At 42.2% G+C, this 18819-nt stretch overlaps 1 protein-coding gene across 5 annotated transcripts in view; it reads left to right on the forward strand.

The window, feature by feature from the left end:
* PRKCD (protein kinase C delta) overlaps nt 1-18819 on the forward strand; it is a 113498-nt gene that overhangs the window by 19137 nt on the left and 75542 nt on the right. The gene's annotated exons all lie outside the window — the stretch shown is intronic.

The following is an 18819-nucleotide window of genomic DNA, read 5'->3' on the forward strand; positions in this document are numbered from 1 at the left end:
ATTGCCTGAAATCCTGGAGAGCCACTGCCAGTCAGTGTAGACAATATCTAACTAGATGGACCAATAGACTGTCTCGGTATAAGGCAGCTTCCTATCTTCCTGCACCTTCTAGGGAAAGGGCTATAGCTCAATGGCAGAGCATCTGCCTGACATGCAGAAGGCAACTCCCTTTGTTCCTCTGACCCTGTAAGTAAGTTCAGTGGGACGTATCCCCAGATAAGTATGCATAGGATCACAGACTTTTGAAAGTCTATTGAAATAAATGTGTTTAAGCCTGTCTAATGCTAGAGGATCAAGCTGTATTTGTATAAACTCTTGAAGCTGACATTTCTTTGGTTTATTAGGTTCTTTTAAGATTTTAATTTTTAAAGCATTTAAATGTTAAGATAGTAACATAGCAAATGCTGGTGTTTGTTGAAGAATGTTTATCATACCTACAACGGTTCTGAAACTGAATACATAAAATGCTATTCCAAAAGCTAGTACAAAATTAATCCAAACGAATGCAATAGGAAGCTGTGGCATGGCTGCATGCAAAGATTATCTGCAGATGTTTGCTGGCAAACTCAGACCTAATGTTAATTCATAACTGAAACAACTTACCTTTAGCTATTTGCACCCACTGTTATCGTCAGCCTCTACCACCACCCCATTCTCTCTTAGTTAAGTGCTTTTGTGGGGCTGACCTTGGTTCTCTTTGGAAAGACTTGACTCACCTTTCAGTGAGGAGGGAAACAGAAAGTTGCCGTGGTTGTTGGTTCTTAAACTCATTAAAGTGACTAATTTGACTTTAGAGAAATTCAGCATCAGATTCACAGGTGTAGCTTATTATACCTAAGGTACTGGAACAAGATTCTATAGTGCATCAGTGGGAAACCTTCAACCCGTGGGGTCAGTTAAGTTTGCCAGGCCTCTGCCTTGGGCCTACAAGGCCGTTTTGGCCTAGCCATACTCACCTGCCCTATACCTGATGTCATATATGTGGCAATATAGTGCCAGCGTGCACAGTGCCAATTGGGGCATGAATGGCCTGGTTACCTCTCTGATTATACAGCCACGAGAGTGGCTGTATACTATAGTCAGCGGGGATTTTTTGCATTCCGCAATGTTAAATGGAAAATACCCCCCATGCCATTCTGATGCTTCCCATAAGCTCATTTCAAAACAAAACCTTACATAACTTATAGTCCTGAACTCAGAAACGCTTGCTTAACAACCCTGTTAATTTTCATGGCGATACACAAAACAGAGAGAATAGACAGTTCAAAGTGTAAAAAGAGAGAGAAAAACCTCAGAGCCCTTTTGGACTTTTTTCTGTCAGAGTTCTTATAATCTGTTGTCATTCATTAAAAATCAGCCATGTTCACAGAGTACCTGTAATCCTAATACTGACGTTGCCCCATACTCTGACCTTCATCTTCTGCAGTTTAAAAGTTAAAAAAATGCCTGGCTGATTTTTAATTAATTTAATAAATTTTGGCTGGGACCCAATCATAGCGCGGAGGATGCTCAGTAAGGACCAACTGTCAGTGTTCTAAAAGCCTCATAGCTGCTGGGCTTGGCTAATCAGAGGGCCACACCCACACCAGACTTGATTTCACGTGAGACAGTCATGGCTTCCCTCAAAGACTCCTGGGAAGTATAGTTTGTGAAGGGTGCTGAGAGGAGACTCCTATTCCCCTGAGAGAATGGTTTAACAGTCAGCCACTCTGACTGAAGGTCTGTGAGAGAAACAGGGTGTCTCCTAGCAACTCTCAGCACCCTTCACTAACTACACTTCCCAGGATTCTTTGAGAGAAGCCATGATTGGCTTTGAGCCATGGCTTTGAGAGAAGCCATGATAAATTGTTTTAAATTGTTTTTAAAAGATGTGTTTTTAAATTTGTATATTTGTTTTTAATGTTTTTATTTATTGTAAACCGCCCAGAGAGCTTCGGCTATGGGGCGGTATATAAATACACTAAATAAATAGACAAATAAATAATGATTGTGCAAAGTGTAATAGAGGCCCGGTGTGGATGTGGCCAGGGACAGCTTTGTTTTAAATTTGGGTGGGAGGGAGGGTTGCCAGGTTCAGGGCCTGAGACTGATCCTGTATCTTTAGGAGAAGAGAAAGTCAGCCAAGTGCCGGTGTTCTTGCAACATTGTAATGGGAAAAACCACAAGGTAGAATTGTCCCTTCCCCCTGCCCAACTGTGAAAGATACAGAAGACGTCTTGGTTGGCAGGCCTAGCCTGGTCAGTTTTACCTATCCTAATCATGATTGCATAGGAGTATATCCGATTCAAATCAATCAAAATGCAAACACAATTTGGGTTGGTCTTTCACAGTCCAATCCACTTGCTGTGTAGCTTGGAAGAATTTGGTAACATGTGCCTCTGAGCATATGGTGATTTTGACAACTTTGTAGGGCAGTACAATATCTCAGAGAGGAGTTCAGGTCTCCTGCTCCCCTGGTGCATTCACTATAGCTGCTCAATTTCCCTGCTTTTTAAAGTTTGGTAGAAATATCTGTGGGCTATAGGTACATTCTTAAACCGCAAGGTTTTTTGCCTATTAGTGAATTACTCCTTTGGTCAGGGGCCTTTCCAAGTAGCATTGTCTGTGGCATATTGGGAGAAAATGACTAGATGGGACAACCAGCCAGGACAGCAACAAGCAAGCCAGGTGGGCTTGGGAGGAATAGTTGGGGGACAGAGTCTGCTACTGTCGTTCACCCATTGTCCACTGCCAGCCTTGAGTAGGTATTTTACTTAACTTTTTAATTTGGTTTCATGTCAGTAGCCAATCAAGTGAGGGCTATCCGGTTAGCTTTCAGGTCTATACTATGTTCAGAGAAACAGTGCGTACTGTGTGACCAAAACATACATGAGAATATGTTTGTTGGGTTAAGTATTCACTATAAAATGTCTTTTCAGTTTCAAGAGCACCTTGTGAAATTCATGTGTGCTTCTCTTAATAATATTACTTTGATCCTGATGAGTGTAGAGGAGCATGTGATTCATCTTAAATCCTAAAACTGGAAGTGCCCCCACATAATGCCCAGGATAGTGCATGTTGTACCCAGATCACAATTTCAAGCTATGGCTTCTTTTTTAAAAAAAATCAGAATTTCCCTTTGTTCCTTTTAATTCCTAACATTAATAGAGAGCTCTTGGAAGGAATATCAATGGCTCTTTTATGTTGAGTTTCACTATAAATAATTGGAACATATTTACTGTATTTTTTAGGTTAAGCACCATAATAGCTGTGAACATCCTCACCATAAATTCATTGCTTAGAAATGAATCCTGTTATTTCTAGTGGAGCTTGTTGGAGACTATAGGCTAAACCACATGATCAACAAATAATATACAAGCTGCCAAGAAAAGAATGCCTGCTTTTGTCAGTTCTCAGAGAGGCATTTTAGTTTTGGCCTGGAAGACACATGTTCAAATCCCAGCTCAGTCAGTGTTGTTCAGAATCTTTGTGAAGGCTGAAGGCATTCATTTCATTGCAAGCCACTGCAATAATAACTGACTGCCACTTCTTTTCATGGTCCCATGTTTAGAGGAAACGAAGCCTAATATATTTGATAATTATAGGAAATACTACATTTTAAGTTCATTTTAGAGCTCAGCTGGGCATTGTACAGAGATATAATGCAACTTCCAGAATGGAAGTGACTATCTGAACAACATTCTGAAGATGAGTAAAATTATTCCTTTTGAAAGACTAAAGTAATGACAACAGAAGATTTATGCAACTTTACAGTTGACAATGAGGGCATTGAACTTGTCAAGGATTATCAATAACTTGGCACAGTCATTAACCAAAATGGAGACAATAGTCAAGAAATCAGAAGAAGGCTAGGACTGGGGAGGGCAGCTGTGAGAGAACTAGAAAAGGTCCTCAAATGTAAAGATGTATCACTGAACACTAAAGTCAAGATCATTCAGACCATGGTATTTCCGATCTCTATGTATGGATGTGAAAGTTGGACTGAAAAATGCAGATAAGAGAAAAATGAGTTGATACGTGGTGCTGGAGGAGAGCTTTGCAGATACCATGGACTGTGAAAAAGACAAATAATTGGGTGTTACAACAAATTAAACCAGAACTATCACTAGAAGCTAAAATGATGAAACTGAGGTTATCATACTTTGGACACATCATGAGAAGACATGATTCATTAGAAAAGGTAATAATGCTGGGAAAAACAGAAGGGAGTGGAAAAAGAGGAAGGCCAAACAAGAGATGGATTGATTCCATAAAGGAAGCCACAGACCTGAACTTAGGATATCTGAACAGGGTGGTTCATGACAGATGCTCTTAGAGGTCACTGATTCATAGGGTCGCCATAAGTCATAGTCGACTTGGAGGCACATAACAAACAGATAAAAACTGAGGTTAATAAGCTGTTTATATTGGTGTTAAAGTCTATTCCATGTTGTTCACAGCGACAAGGGGAAAGGGGGAAATGCTGAAGGTTGTTACCAGCCATTGATTGACATATTTGGAAATCATCCTCAGTTACTACCAAGCTGCCCTTAGACAGCAGAAGTGGTGTATCCATCTGCTCCTCAAAAGTTGAAACATAGTATACAATGACATGCATTTCAAGGGAACATGGAGGATCTTATCAACAGGCTGTTATTAGTTCAGTACCCTGAAAAAATTTCATGGCACCCATGACTAGATGGGGAGCCAGACATTGATACTAGGTATCTTACGGCCTGATTATTCTTTGAATTAGGAATCTGTTTAGATTTTTTTAATGATCAAACACTTATAGTGGCCACAATTTTGGTTCCCATCAGCAGTTTCCTTGTAAACCTGACAAAAGATGTTGCCATTCTCGCAGTATTGTTACCAATCCCTCGATCAGTTGTAGAGTAGTTGACAGGCATGCATTGATGGGAAGCCTTTGGAACTAAGAAACAAAGCAATCCTGAGAACCGTTTGTGTTAAATGGAATCCTCCTCCTTCCTGTCCCAATATGTATGGGGGGAAATTGATTGTACCTTCCTGCTAGGTGAGTTGTCCTATATATTTTATCCATTGAGGGGAAAGGAGGTTCCACAGATTGAGAGATTATTGGACTGGCTAGGGGTTGATTTATAGGAAGCCATTGATACAGATGAAAATGCTATGCATAGTAAAAAGTGGTGGGACCTTGCCTAAATGTTCTTCCTCCAAACTAATGCGTAAGTCGAAAGGAATATAATGGAAGAAACTAAACCATAGATAAACTGCAAACAAGGACGATCCCTTCAAGGCTTAGATGCTTATTCACTAATAGGGAAAAAAAACCTTGCAGTTTAAGAATGTACCTATAGCCCACAAATATTTCTATCAAACTTTAAAAAGCAGGGAAATTGGGCAGCTATAGTGAATGCACCAGGGGAGCAGGAGACCTGACCTCAGGGCCGGTTCTAAAGGGCGGCCAGGTGGGGCACTGGCCCAATGGCCCCTGGAGCTACAGGGGGCCCCTCAACCACCCCTCCGCTCCCCTTCCATGAACTGCAGCCCCCCATGCCCCCCACACCCCCACCTACCTGTCTGCTGTCTTTTACCATTGCCCTTAACAAAGATGGCAGCCACAGTTTCCCTAAGATACTGAAGCCCCTGCCGCCATCTTAGTTGATGGCAGAGATGCACGTGCATAGCACTCACGTGTGCCATCAACAAAGATGGCGGTGGAGGCGTCATCCCCTTAGGGAAACCGCAGCTGCCATCTTCATTAAGGGCAATGGTAAAAGACAGCAGACAGGTAGGTGGGCCCCAGCATTCCTGGAGCCAGCCCTGCTTCCAAGCTACACAGCAAGAGGATTGGACTGTGAAAGACCAACGCAAATTGTGTTTGCATTTTGACCAATTTGTAGGGCAGTACAATATCTCATAGAGGAGGTCAGGCAGGGCCGGTTCCAGGAATGCCGGGGCCCTTGGGCATCAGCTTGCGCTGGACCCCAGAGAGTGTGTATGCGTGTGCGCGTGTGTGCACACACGCACCCCACCTACCTGTCTGCTGTCTTTTATCATTGCCCTTAATTTAGATGGTGGCCGCGGTTTCCCTAACGGGATGACGCCTCCGTCACCATCTTTGTTGAGGCACATGTGCGTGCTACACACGTGCATCTCTGCCATCAACTAAGATGGCAGCAGGGGCTTCAGTACCTTAGGGAAAACGCGGCCGCCATCTTCATTAAGGGCAATGGTAAAAGACAGCAGACAGGTAAGTGGGGGGGGCGTGGATCACGGAAGTGGAGCAGAGGGGCGGCTGAGTGGCCCCCTGTAGCTCCAGGGGGCGTCGGGTCAGTGCCCCACCTGGCCGCCCTTTTGAACCGGCCCTGCTTGGAAGAATTTGATAACATGTTCTCTGAGCATATGGTGAGTGGTGGCAATACCTGCCATCTCCAAAGATGGAGAATTATATTTTTGTATGTTTGTTGGTGTTCTTACTTTGCTTCTTTACTGTGTTACTAATGTTTCTACAGAGAATCTAAACTAGAAAATTTTATTTCCCTCATTATTCATTCTAGAAATCTGTGTCAAATTTATTTTTATTAATTTCAAAGCCTTTTTATTAGTCAATGCCATATGATGGTGAAGACAGTGTTTTATGTTGCAAATTGGAGGTTATGTTCTATTTCTATTTTGGGTGCATTAACAGCTGAATCTGAAACTGCAGTTTGATGTAAAATCAGGCTGATTACAATATGATGCTACTTCTAGCTGTTGGAAAAAAGAGGATGCATGTTTTCAGCCTGCTACGTTTAAACCACTTCATTTAAGGCAAGGTGGGCACAGTCAATTAAAAACATAGAGCACACCTAGAATGTTTCTAGAATATATTTCACCTCCCACTGTTTTATTGAGACACTCCTGAGGTCCACTGGAGACTATTCTGCAGAAATAGAAACAAAAGAAAATGATTTCCTATAGGAAACTTCACTAAAATTGCAAAGTAAATCAGACATATTTAAAGTGACCATGTGAACTATATCAACTGTGTTAACAATATTGCTTCCTCTGTGCTAAAACAAGATCAGCACAGCACATGTCTTCTTTCTATTAGTTGGGCTGATTGCAGGTGTTGCCACCACTCACCATATGCTCAGCACGTTACCAAATTCTTCCAAGCTACACAGCAAGTGGATTGGACTGTGAAAGACCAACCCAAATTGTGTTTGCATTTTGACAACTTTGTAGGGCAGTACAGTATCTCAGAGAGGAGGTCAGATGTCCTGCTCTCCTGGTGCATTCACTATAGCTGCCAAATTTCCCTGCTTTTTAAAGTTTTATAGAAATAGTTGTGGGCTATAGGTACATTCTTAAACCGCAAGGTTTTTTGCCTATTAGTGAATTTCCCTGCTTTTTAATCCGGGAGGTAAGAAATGGGATCCTGTGCAAGTTTGCTGAGCATGGATTGATCATTTGCATGCTTATTGAGTTAAGTGGGATTTACACACACACACCAGGCAATCCTGCTTAGGATAGGTGAAACTGACCACAGGGGATGGGGAGGGGAGGAGGAGGAAGAGGAGGAAGGAGGGGAGGAAACGCAGAGGGGAGGACTGGGATGGGAGCAGACAGGAGGGGGATGGGAGGAGGACAGGTTTGATCATTTGCATGTTTATTGAGTTCAGTGGGATTTACTCCCATGCAATCATGCTTAGGATAGGTAAAATTGACCGGGAGGAGGGAGGGAGGGCTGGAGTGGGCAGGGAAGGAGGAGGAAGGAAGAGGGGGAAGAGGAAGTGAGAGGAGAGGGGAAGGAGGGGAAAAGCAGGTCTGATCATTTGCATGCTTATTGAGTTCAATGGGATTTACTCCTATGCAATCATGGTCAGGATAGGAAAAACTGACCATGGGGGAGAAGGAGGGGGAAGGGGGAAGGGGAAGGAGCATATTGGAGGGGGGCAAAGGAAGGGGGGACGGCAGGTTTGATCATTTGCATGCTTATAGAGTTCAATGGTATTTACTTCTGTGCAATCATGCTTAAGATAGGTAAAAATGACCAGGGGAGGAGGGAGGATGAGGGGGAGGAGGATGAGGGGGAAGTAGGGGATTGGAAGGGGATGGGGAGGGAGGGGCAAAGGAAGGGGGAGGGAAGGGGCAAGAGGGAGGGGATAGGAGGGAGAAGGGTGGGTGGGTGGGTTTGATCTAGGGTTGCCAGGCTCAGGGCCTGAGAATGATTCTGTATCTTTAAGAGAAGAGAAAATTCAGCCAAGTACAGGTTTTCTTGCTACATTGTAATGGGAAAAACCACAAGGTGAAATTCTCCCTTCCCCCTGCACAACTTTTAAAGATACGGAAGACATCTTGGAGGCCAGGCCTGGCAACCCTAGTTTGATCATTTGCATACTTTTTGAGTTCAATGGGGTTTATTTCTGTACAATCATGTTTGAAAATGGAAATGCCTTCAAGTCGACCGAACTTATGGTGACCCTTTGAATAGGGTTTTCATGGTAAATGGAATTCAGAGGTGGTTTTACCATTGAGTTCCTCTGACGCTAAGAGGCAGTGACGGGCCCAAGGTCACCCTGTCAGCTTCATGGCTGTGTGGGGACTCAAACCCTGGTCTCCCAGGTCATAGTCCAACACTGATGTGGGGGAGGGACGGAAGAGGGGGAGTGGAGTAGATTGGGTGGGTGGGCACTGGAGAGAGGGGAAGCCCCTTTCCTTTCCAAAAGGAAAACATTGTGAACAGCATTCTTGCTTTTCAGCGTTTCCCCCAACTTTTTATTCTACAGCAGGCACATGTAGCCTCCCACCCAAATTTAAACCAAAGCTGTCCCTGGCCACATCCACACCAGGCCTTGATTTCGCTTTGGACAGTCATGGCTTCTCTCAAAGAATCCTGGGAAGTGTAGTTAGTGAAGGGTGCTGAGAGTTGCTAGGAGATGCCCTGTTCCCCTCACAGACCTTCAATCAGAGTGGCTGACTGTTAAACCAGTCTGGCCACTGAAGCACTCTCAGTGGAACAGGAGTCTCCTCTCAGCACCCTTCACAAACTACACTTCCCAGGATTCTCTGAGGGAAGCCATGACTGTCTCACATGGAATCAAAGTCTGGTGTGGGTGTGGCCTCTTGATTAGCCAAGCCCAGCAGCTGTGAGGCTTTTAGAGCTCTGACAGTTGGTCCTTAACTGAGCATGCCCGCCCTTATCATTGGCTTCCAGCCAAAATTTCTTAAATTAATTAAAAATCAGCCAGGCATTTTTTTTAACTTTTAAACTGCAGAAGATGAAGGTCAGAGTATGGGGCAAGGTCAGTATTAGGATTACAGATACTCTGTGAACATGGATGATTTTTAATGAATGACAACAGATTATAAGAACTCTGACAGAAAAAAGTCCAAAAGCACTCTGGGGTTTTTTTCTCTCTTTTTAGACTTTGAACTCTCTGTTCTCTCTGACTGTTTTGTGTATCGCCATGAAAATTGAGATGGTTGTTAAGCAATTGTTTCTGAGTTCAGGATTATAAGTTTTGTAAGGTTTTGTTTTGAAATGAGCTTATGGGAAGCATCAGAATGGTATGGGGGGTATTTTCAATTTAACATTGTGGAATGTAAAAAATCCACGCTGGGTATAGTATACAGCCACTCTCTCTAAATTTTAGGATCATGATACCTAAGCCTTGGATTTGGGGGCAAGCTCCCTTGGCTCAGTGCTTCAGAGGAGTTAACTCCTTACAGAGTAGTTATGTTCCTTGCAAGAAAACTCTGATTTCCTCACTCCCACCCCAGTAAGGCACTGAGCAGGTGAGTAGGTCAGTCCTCATGCAGGGCTCCTGTCGCTACCCTTGAACCTGCCTTATGGGATTCATGGGCAGGTCTGAAGAAGCACCCCTTCATCTCCTAGATGTCTGAAGTTGCTCACCAATTTCTTTCTTCATCTCCAATTCAACTAACCCATTTTTTGTATTTGCCAAACAAGGGAAAGGGGGGAAAGGGGGAGAATCGTGGATAATCACTAAACTGCGCAACCCAATGTGACTTAAGCAAAAAACCTGTAGAATCCAAAGCTAATGAGGAACACCAGGAAAAAATCCTATGTTGTTCCGACCAAAATTGGCAGACACAAAAAAATCCCTCACTGATTCGAGGATGGGTGGGTGGGTGTTGGCCAAGAACCCAGTGCAAAGGGAGAAGAGGCAGTACTGGACAAAAACAGTCCCAGCCAGCCTCCCCCTCACCAAAACAGAAATCATTTTGCAGACGTCCCCGAGGTCATCTCTTGGGTGGTGAGCTGGGTGCAAAAGGTGCTCCCCCTGCCGTCCACAATGCTGAGAGAGGGGAAAGAGCATGATTCCATCTGCGTGAAATGCAAGTGTTACAGCAAACATGGTTATGGCAGCTACCAACAAAAGCAAGCATTTTCACTTTAAAGTGGGTATGTGCAATAAAGAGACAATATGTGAATTCCTTATCACAGACGCAGGTGTTATATGAATGAGTGTTTATATGCATCTGCACTCTCATGTCAAAGCTGCACTCTTACTGGGAAGCAGCTATAGTCTTCAGACCAGCAGGCTATGTGAGTGGGAGGGGATCTCTGATTACCATCAATTAGAAACTCAACACAGAGAACAGAAACTAGAAAGCCAGCATTAAAACTACATCCTTGAGCATGCTGCTCAATGCTTCCTTTTTTTTTTTTTAGTAGCAAATACTTATACATGTATTTATCTGTTCACATTTTGGAAGGGCATGTAGTTAAAAAATGCTGGGGGACAGGATCTCAATATTGAGGGTCAAACTAGATGTGCATGCTTTTTGTTATGTAAATATAAGCCGAGGGAAAGCCTGAACAGCTTCACAACTGTGCAGGATGGGAAAGGGAAGTTTAACTCTTTGGTCTCTGCCACAACCTGATCAAAAATACCCACAATCCTCTTCTAACCTTCGTCTCAATAGGCTGGTACTGTAGAGAAGGAGGAGTCAGTGCCCATCCTGCATGTCACCACCAATAGCAAGGGGAAATATAGTCATGTAGCTCTGGAAGCAAATTTTGATAGCTTGGTAGGATGCTGAAATCTAAGGTAGTTTTCTTAGAACCAGTATGGAGATGCTGTAGAAAAGTGAATTCTGTGCTGGGTATTTTTAGGGAAGACATAAAAAATTAAACTGCCAATATTACAATGCTTTTGGTGAGGCACACTTGAAATGCTGTCTATACCTCAGGTCATTACACCTCAAAACAGATATTGTAGAGTTGAAAAAGACAAATGTCAACCAAAAAGATCAGGAGCAGCTGCCCTACAGTGAAAGGTTATAACGTACTCAAAGAATGCTTATCCATGGTTCCTTCTCAAACTGGGGGGTGGCAATGAGCGGGGTACCACAGTGCTCTTCAACATTTTTATTAATGACTTGGATGAGTAGGTGCAGGGAATGCTTATCAAATTTGTAGATGATACAAAATTGGGAGGGATAGCTAATACCTTGGAAGACAGAAATGAAATTCAAAGGGATCTTGGTAGGCTGTAGCATTGGGCTGAAAACAACAGAATGAAATTTAACAGGGATAAGTGCAAAGTTCTACACCTAGGAAAAAGAAACAAAATGCACAGTTACAAAATGGGGGATACTTGGCTTAGCAATACTAAAAGCTGAATTTAAGCAAACTGTGTGATGTGCCTCCAAAAAAAGGCAAATGCTGTTTTAGACTGCATTAACAGAAGTATAGTTCCCAAATCACATGAAGTATTGGTTCCCCTCTATTTGGCACTAGTTAGGCCTCATCTTGAGTAGTGCATCCAGTTCTGGACACCACATTTTAAGAAGGATGCAGACAAACTGGAACAGGTTCAGAGGAGGGCAACAAGGATGATTAGGGGCCTAGAAACAAGCCGTATGAGGAGAACCTGAAAGAACTGGGCATGTTTAGCCCTGAGAAGATAAGACTGAGGGGAGATAAGATAGCACTTTTCAAGTACTTGAAAGGTTACCACACAGAGGAGGGCCAGGATCTCGAATGATGACACAGAATGATTAGCTCAAGTTGCAGGAAGCTAGATTTCAACTGAACATCAGGAAAAACCTCATAACTGTTAGAGCCATACAACAATTGAACCAATTACCTAGAGAGGTGGTGAGCTTTCCAACGCTGGAGGCCTTCCGGAGGCAGCTGGACAAGCACCTGTCAGGTACGCTTTAATTTGGATTCCTGCATTGAGCAGGGGGTTGGGCTCAATGGCCTTATAGGCTTTATAGGCCTACTCTATGATTCTATGGTCTGAATACCAGTCACTGCAGAATACCAAAGCCAGAGAATACTATTGCTTGTGGGCTCCCCAAGGACATCTGCTTGAGAAACATGATGCTGGACTTGGGTGGGCCTTTGGTCTAATCCAGGAGTGCTCTCCTAGTGCTCTTATCTTCTTAAACTGCTAGTTGAATTCCAAGAGAAGTTCCCACTGACTCCCTTGCAGACTTCCTTTGAAATGGAAATAGCAGCTTAGATTTTAGTCAGGATCCTGCAGAGTGAAATGGAAATGGACTGCCTTCAAGTCAATTCTGACTTATGGCGACCCTATGAATAGAGTTTTCATGGTAAACAGTATTCATAGGTGGTTTCACCATTGCCTTCCTCTGAGGCTGAGAGGCAGTGACTGGCCCAAGGTCACCCAGTGAGCTTCATGGCTGTGTGGTCATTCGAACCCTGGTCTCCCTGGTAGTAGTCTAACACCTTAACCACTACACACTGTCTCTCCCTGCAGAGTGAGGGAGAGTTAAACTCTCCTTCTCCACAGTTCCAGGTAAGGAAGGGATCGTTTGGCCGGTGCTTGTTCAAAAGCATTCCATCAACCTAACAGGCTGGTGTCAGTTTGAGTTTATTCTTTGTCCACTAGCTACTGCTTTTGCCAATCCCTTTTTTCCCTCGCAAAAAAATATTGATCTTAATATTGATATTTTATAGGTGGAGTTTTGAAAACAGCTGTGGAAAATTGCTACATAAAAATCTGATCCGCAATGACAGAGAATAAGCGAATTAATGGAAAATTTGGTACCAAATCCAAATTGGGTGGAATTCTCCCACATCCCTAGTTCTAGGGCTGCTGAAGCTTCTCTTGGCCTGCTGTTTATATAGCATGCATGATAATTGCATTTAGACAACTAATATTTTATTTATTATTATTAATTACATTTATATCCCATCTTTCCTTCAAGGAGCTCAAGGTGGCATATATGGTTCTCCTCCCTCTCCATTTTATTCTCACAACAACCCTGCAAGGTAGATTAGGCTGAGAGGCTGTGCCTGGCCCAAGGTCACCCAGTAAGCTTCATGGCTGAGTTGGGATTTGAACCCTGGTCTTCCAGATCATAGTCCAACATTCTATCCACTACATCACACAGGCTATCTCATATCACATCTAATTTGGCCCTGAGAGTTTTTCTAATTCTGGATTCTCATAAACTTTCCAGAATTGTTTTGCTGAATCTTTAATTCTTGAATTTCAGCTGTTTTGCAGAAATCAGATTATGACAATGGCTTACTCTGATGTCACTGTTGACTAGTTTATGAATCTTAATAAGATACTTAGATGTAAGCAAACTATCTTCTTTTTACAGATTGATTGTAAATCCTCTAAATAGGAGCTATCATTTATGTGTTCTGTACAACCCTGGAGGTTGGTCCAGAAGCTGCAGCTGGTACAAAATGAGGTGGTGCGACTGCTCACTGGGGCAGGATATCACCAACATGTTACCCTGCTGCTGAAAGAATTGTACTGGCTGCCCATTAGCTGCCAGACCAAGTTCAAGGTGCTGATTTTGGGGTACAAAGCCCTGTACAGCTTAGGATCCAATATATGAAATATTGTCTTACCTCTTATATACCCAGTCAGTCTCTTGCACTCTGCAGGTGAGGGCTCCTGCAGATACCACCTTATCAGGAGGTCCATTGCATACAACATAGGAAGCAGACCTTTAGTGTTGTGGCACCTATCCTTTGGAATTCCCTCCCCTTAAATATTAGACAGGTGCCATATCTGTTATCTTCTCGGCGCCTACTATAGACCTTCCACTTTCAACAAGCCTTTTAAGAATAGAATGTATCCAAGTCTGTCTGTTTTGGAATTGCTTTTTAAGATGTTTTTAAAGATTAAAAAAAAAACGCATTTAAAACGTTTTCTTTTAAAGATGTTTTCATTGTTTTGTGTCTTGTTTGCCATCCTGGGCTTCTTCTGGGAGAAAGGCTGGGATAGAAATTTAATAAATTATAATAATAATCTAGTGCAGTGCTAATTCAAAAGAAATATTTGAATGTAGTAGAGGCAGGCAGCTAAAATAATTTTCATTGTCAGAGTAATGGATTTAATTCTTGAAGACCTTTGTACTGCTTTGTGTCTTTTCACAGTTCTTTGGTGCACAGATAGAGACAAGAAGAACTATCTTTACTCCAAAACTTTGTATAGATTTGGTCCATTTCTACATCCCCCTCCCCTGGCCCAAACGAAGTGAATATGGTCCAGATGCTCATTATTTATGCACTTGCTTTTGCTTTCTGTTAAGCATAATCCTCTAGAAACTAGTAACTTTTCCACTGTGGATATTGTACCTTATTAAAAAGTCATGTTATAATAGAAATTGACTGTTTATAGATTGTTCAAAACAATTTATCTGAAAAGAGCTACATCCAGCCCCTTGGTCTGGGAAATTTCCATTTGATTTGTGAGTGTGGGGAGGAGGATGTTGGAAAGCAAAAACTAAATGGAAATTGATCCATTTGCTGTTTGGGAGCCCTTAACATTTGTGAACGATTGGTGCAGAAGAATCCCTGTAATTAATCTATTATGGTTATGTTAGTCAACAAAGTTAGACTAGTAAAGAAAGTTGTTACTTAGACAGACAGTACCTTGGAGCATAATCATACATGGAAGAAGGCAGAAGGAGCTTGCCAAAGTGCTCTAGCATAGCCAATGCAATAAAAATAAATAAATCAGGATCATATTCTACAAGCATTCGTAATTCTTAACTCAAAGAAGCATGAAGTTGTTTTGTCAGTTTTGGGATTTAAATTACTTTAATGAGAGGAAAGTGGGATTCTTAAATATATGAATGAAGTACGTTCTTTTAAATCTGACCGTCTGAGGGTAAATAATAGCTTCTTGTCAAACAAGCAGTTCTGCTCTTGCTTCGTTTTTTTCTGCACATGAAAGTCTTTGCTAAATTCTGGGTCTGCCCAATCCCTATATATATAGGCTTCTTCTAATGTGAACTTTGCTAAATAAGGGCTATAAACCTCAGTGCACTACCATCCATTGATTTCAATGGCTAGAGAAGTAACCTAACTCTATGCAGAACTGGGTTGTCAGAGACGTGTTTGAATCAAATAATGAGTTAGAGCAGAGTCTGATTTGGGTGAGGAAGAGCATTTTAGTGCTCTTAATTTTAAGTAGTAATTTAATTGGCTTGATACTTGTTTCTGTAGACCCAATTAGTGTGTGTTTATAAACAGCTGCAGTTGGGATTTGGTGGTGGTGGGGTGGTTTTAGCAAAAATTGCAGTGAGCACCATTCCAGGTTGGGATTGGCTACAGGGCTATGCAGAGATTCTCCACAATTTTCCTCCTGAAAAACACTTCCAACAATGTTGCTTGCTCCCAAGGATGCTCTTGTTGTTGTTATATGCCTTCAAGTCGATTATGACTTATGGTGACCCTATGAATCAATGACCTCCAAGAGTATCTGTCATGAACCACCCTGTTCAGATCTTGTAAGTTCAGGTCTGTGGCTTCCTTTATGGAATCAATCCATCTCTTGTTTGGTCTTCCTCTTTTTCTACTCCCTTCTGTTTTTCCCAACATTATTGTCTGTTTGCTGCAAATAGTCCCTCCAGGGCACAAATAGCAGTATCAAGGTGATTTTTGTTGGGGAAATGGTGTGTGGGGTAGGTTAAACCATCTCTCTCACCATGGCCTCAAACCAGAAAGGAAGCCCTGTAGCTATTTTTGCTAGAATGTTATAGTTTCATACATAACCCACAGCTGTACCAATATTCTACCTGCTTTTTCAAAAAGCACCTTTTGTATCAATATCTTGACATCACTGGCTAGAGAAGAATAATACTGCCTCTACTTCTGTTCATTGCTGGACTGCATTTTCCTTTTGGTCTTTCTAGCTCCTGTGATAGTCGATTGTCACGGAAGGAAAGAACATTATCTCATTATTTGCCTGGAATTAAATCTCTTATCTTCCATTTTGCAGGCGGGGGTGGTACTGGTGTTTCTTTTGCCAGATAGAAACCCAAATACTACAAAATAAGATCTTGGTGAAACCTTGAAAAGTGTGCTGTAGTTTAAGAGTGAAAATACATACTTTCATTTTTTTAAAAACCAGCCAAAGCAGAGGAGGAGGAGCAGCAGCAGCAGCAGCAGCAGCAGCAGCCGCAAATGGGAAGAGGAGGAGGCAGGACTAATTGTCTGGGATCCACAGCTGCTTGTGTAACCGATGGCCACTTCAGTTCTCTCCAGAAGGGAAATTCCCCCCTCAAGATGCCACATCAAATGTCATTTCAGAGAGTCTTCTGAACCTTAGGAATGGCTTTTCCAAGAGGACAAACCACTATAGTGAGGAGCAGGAGGAGACACCAGGAAGACACGATTGTATGAGGGAAGCTCTGCTCCACCTTTTAGGGATCCAAACCGTTAAGAACATAGGAAGAGCATGCTGGATCAGGCCCATTTATTTATTTATTTAAGTCCATTTATATACCGCTTATATTTAAATAAAACTCTAAGCCGTGTACAAGTCCAACATCTTAAAGCAACAACTACAAAAAACAATAAAATACAGTTAACCGAACAAAACATCCTGTTTAATATTAACGTAATATAAACATTGCATATAAAATTAAGTACAAGAAATACAAGAAAAAATCATAATATACATAATAGACTAAACAGAATATTCCCTATGTTTCAAGGAAAAACAAACATGTTAAAAGCTTATTTTAAAACATAATAGATTAAACAAATCAGATTTCTTCATCACAGTATAATAAAAAAGCAAAACAATTAAAACAGCCGGCCCCCATTATATCAGAATTTTGTCTTTCTACCATTGGGAAAAGAAAAGAAAATATTTAGTTTACTCAAACACACCCTTACAAGATCAGCACATTCATATTTAAACATATCAACATTCTAAGCCCACACATGCTTATCTCAAATCACACTCTACAAGCACTCACGTAATTCAACCACACATCCTAAAAACAGCATACTCACATGTACCCCATGACAACCACTTAAATCTACATACAGCCAAGTAATGCACACTCATATTCTAAGTACAACATTCATACCAAACCCTCATACCAAACATTCCCCCTTGTCTCTCACTCAAGGGGGCAAAAACTGTGCCCACCAGGCTCTCACCCTGGGGGTATAGAAACCACTTTTTCCAACATAGTGGACAATGACACTTCCCTCATCTCTCAACTGAGGAACAAAAACCATTCAAATCTCAAATGTTCACCCTAAAGAAGGGCAGGCTTTCAATCACAACAGCTCGTTGGTTTGCCCTGTCTCTCCAGCACTTGCAGCAATGATTTTTCTTGGTCGGCGATGGATTGACCCCAAGATGACTCCAAGTACAATGCTAACTTAGCATCACACTTTGTGCGACACCGAGGCGCGTGCTCTGGAGCAGAAGAAAAGAATATGGCATAGTTGTGGGCAAATGGCAACAGCTGCAGCAGCACACAGAGTCCTTCCAAACAACACACTACTCCAGTGGCCCATCTAGTCCAGCATCCTGTTCTTACAGTGGCAAACCAGTTGCTATGGGGAAACCCACAAGCAGGACCCGAGTGCAAAGGGCACTCTCCCCTCTTGCAGTTTCCAGCAATGGGCATTTGAACGCATACTGCTGCCACCGGTGGAGGCAGAGCATAGCTATGGCTAGTAGCCACTGATAACCTTTTCATGCATGAATTTGTCTAATCCTTTTTTAAATCCATCCAAGTTGGTGGCTATCATTGCCTCTCATGGGAGCGAATTCCATAGTTGAACTATGCGCTGTGGGAAGAAGTACTTCTTTTTGTCTGTCCTGACTCTTCCAACATTCAGCTTCATTGGATGCACATGAGTTCTAGTGTTAAGAGAGAAGGAGAAAAGCTTCTATCCACTTTCTCCATGCCATGCATAATTTTATACTGTTCTATCATGTCACCTCTGACTCGCCTTTTCTCTGAACTAAAAAGTCCCAAATGCTGCAACCTTTCCTCATAGGGGAATCGCTCCATCCCCTTGATCATTTTGATTGCCCTTTTCTGAACCTTTTCCAGGTCTATAATATCCTTTTTGATGTGAGGCGACCAGAACTATACTCCAAATGTGCTCGCACTATAGGTTTGTATAATGGCATTGTGATATCAACGGTCTTATTTTCAATATCTTTCCTAACGATCCCTAGCATGGAATTTGCCTTTTTCACAGCTGCAGCAGTACTGGATTGACAGCTTTATTGAGCTGACCCCAAGGTCTTGTTCTTGTTCAGTCACCGCCAGGTCAGATCCCATGAACATTTATATGAAATTAAGATAATTGTTTTTGCTCCAATATGCATAATTTTATACTAATTTATGTTGAATTGCATTTGCCATTTTACTGTCCATTCACTCAGTTTAGAAAGGTCCTTTTGGAGCTCTTTGCAATCTCCTTTTGTTATAACAACTTTGAACAATTTAATATCATCAGCAAACTTGGCCACCTCATTGCTCACTCCTAACTCTAGATCATTTATGAACAAGTTAAAAAGCACAGGACCCAGTACCGATCCTTGGGGGACTCCACTTTCTACAGTCCTCCCTTGGGAAAAGGTTGTGTTG

The sequence above is a fragment of the Rhineura floridana genome, chromosome 3 (genome assembly GCF_030035675.1).
Source record: "Rhineura floridana isolate rRhiFlo1 chromosome 3, rRhiFlo1.hap2, whole genome shotgun sequence".
NCBI lineage: Eukaryota > Metazoa > Chordata > Lepidosauria > Squamata > Rhineuridae > Rhineura > Rhineura floridana.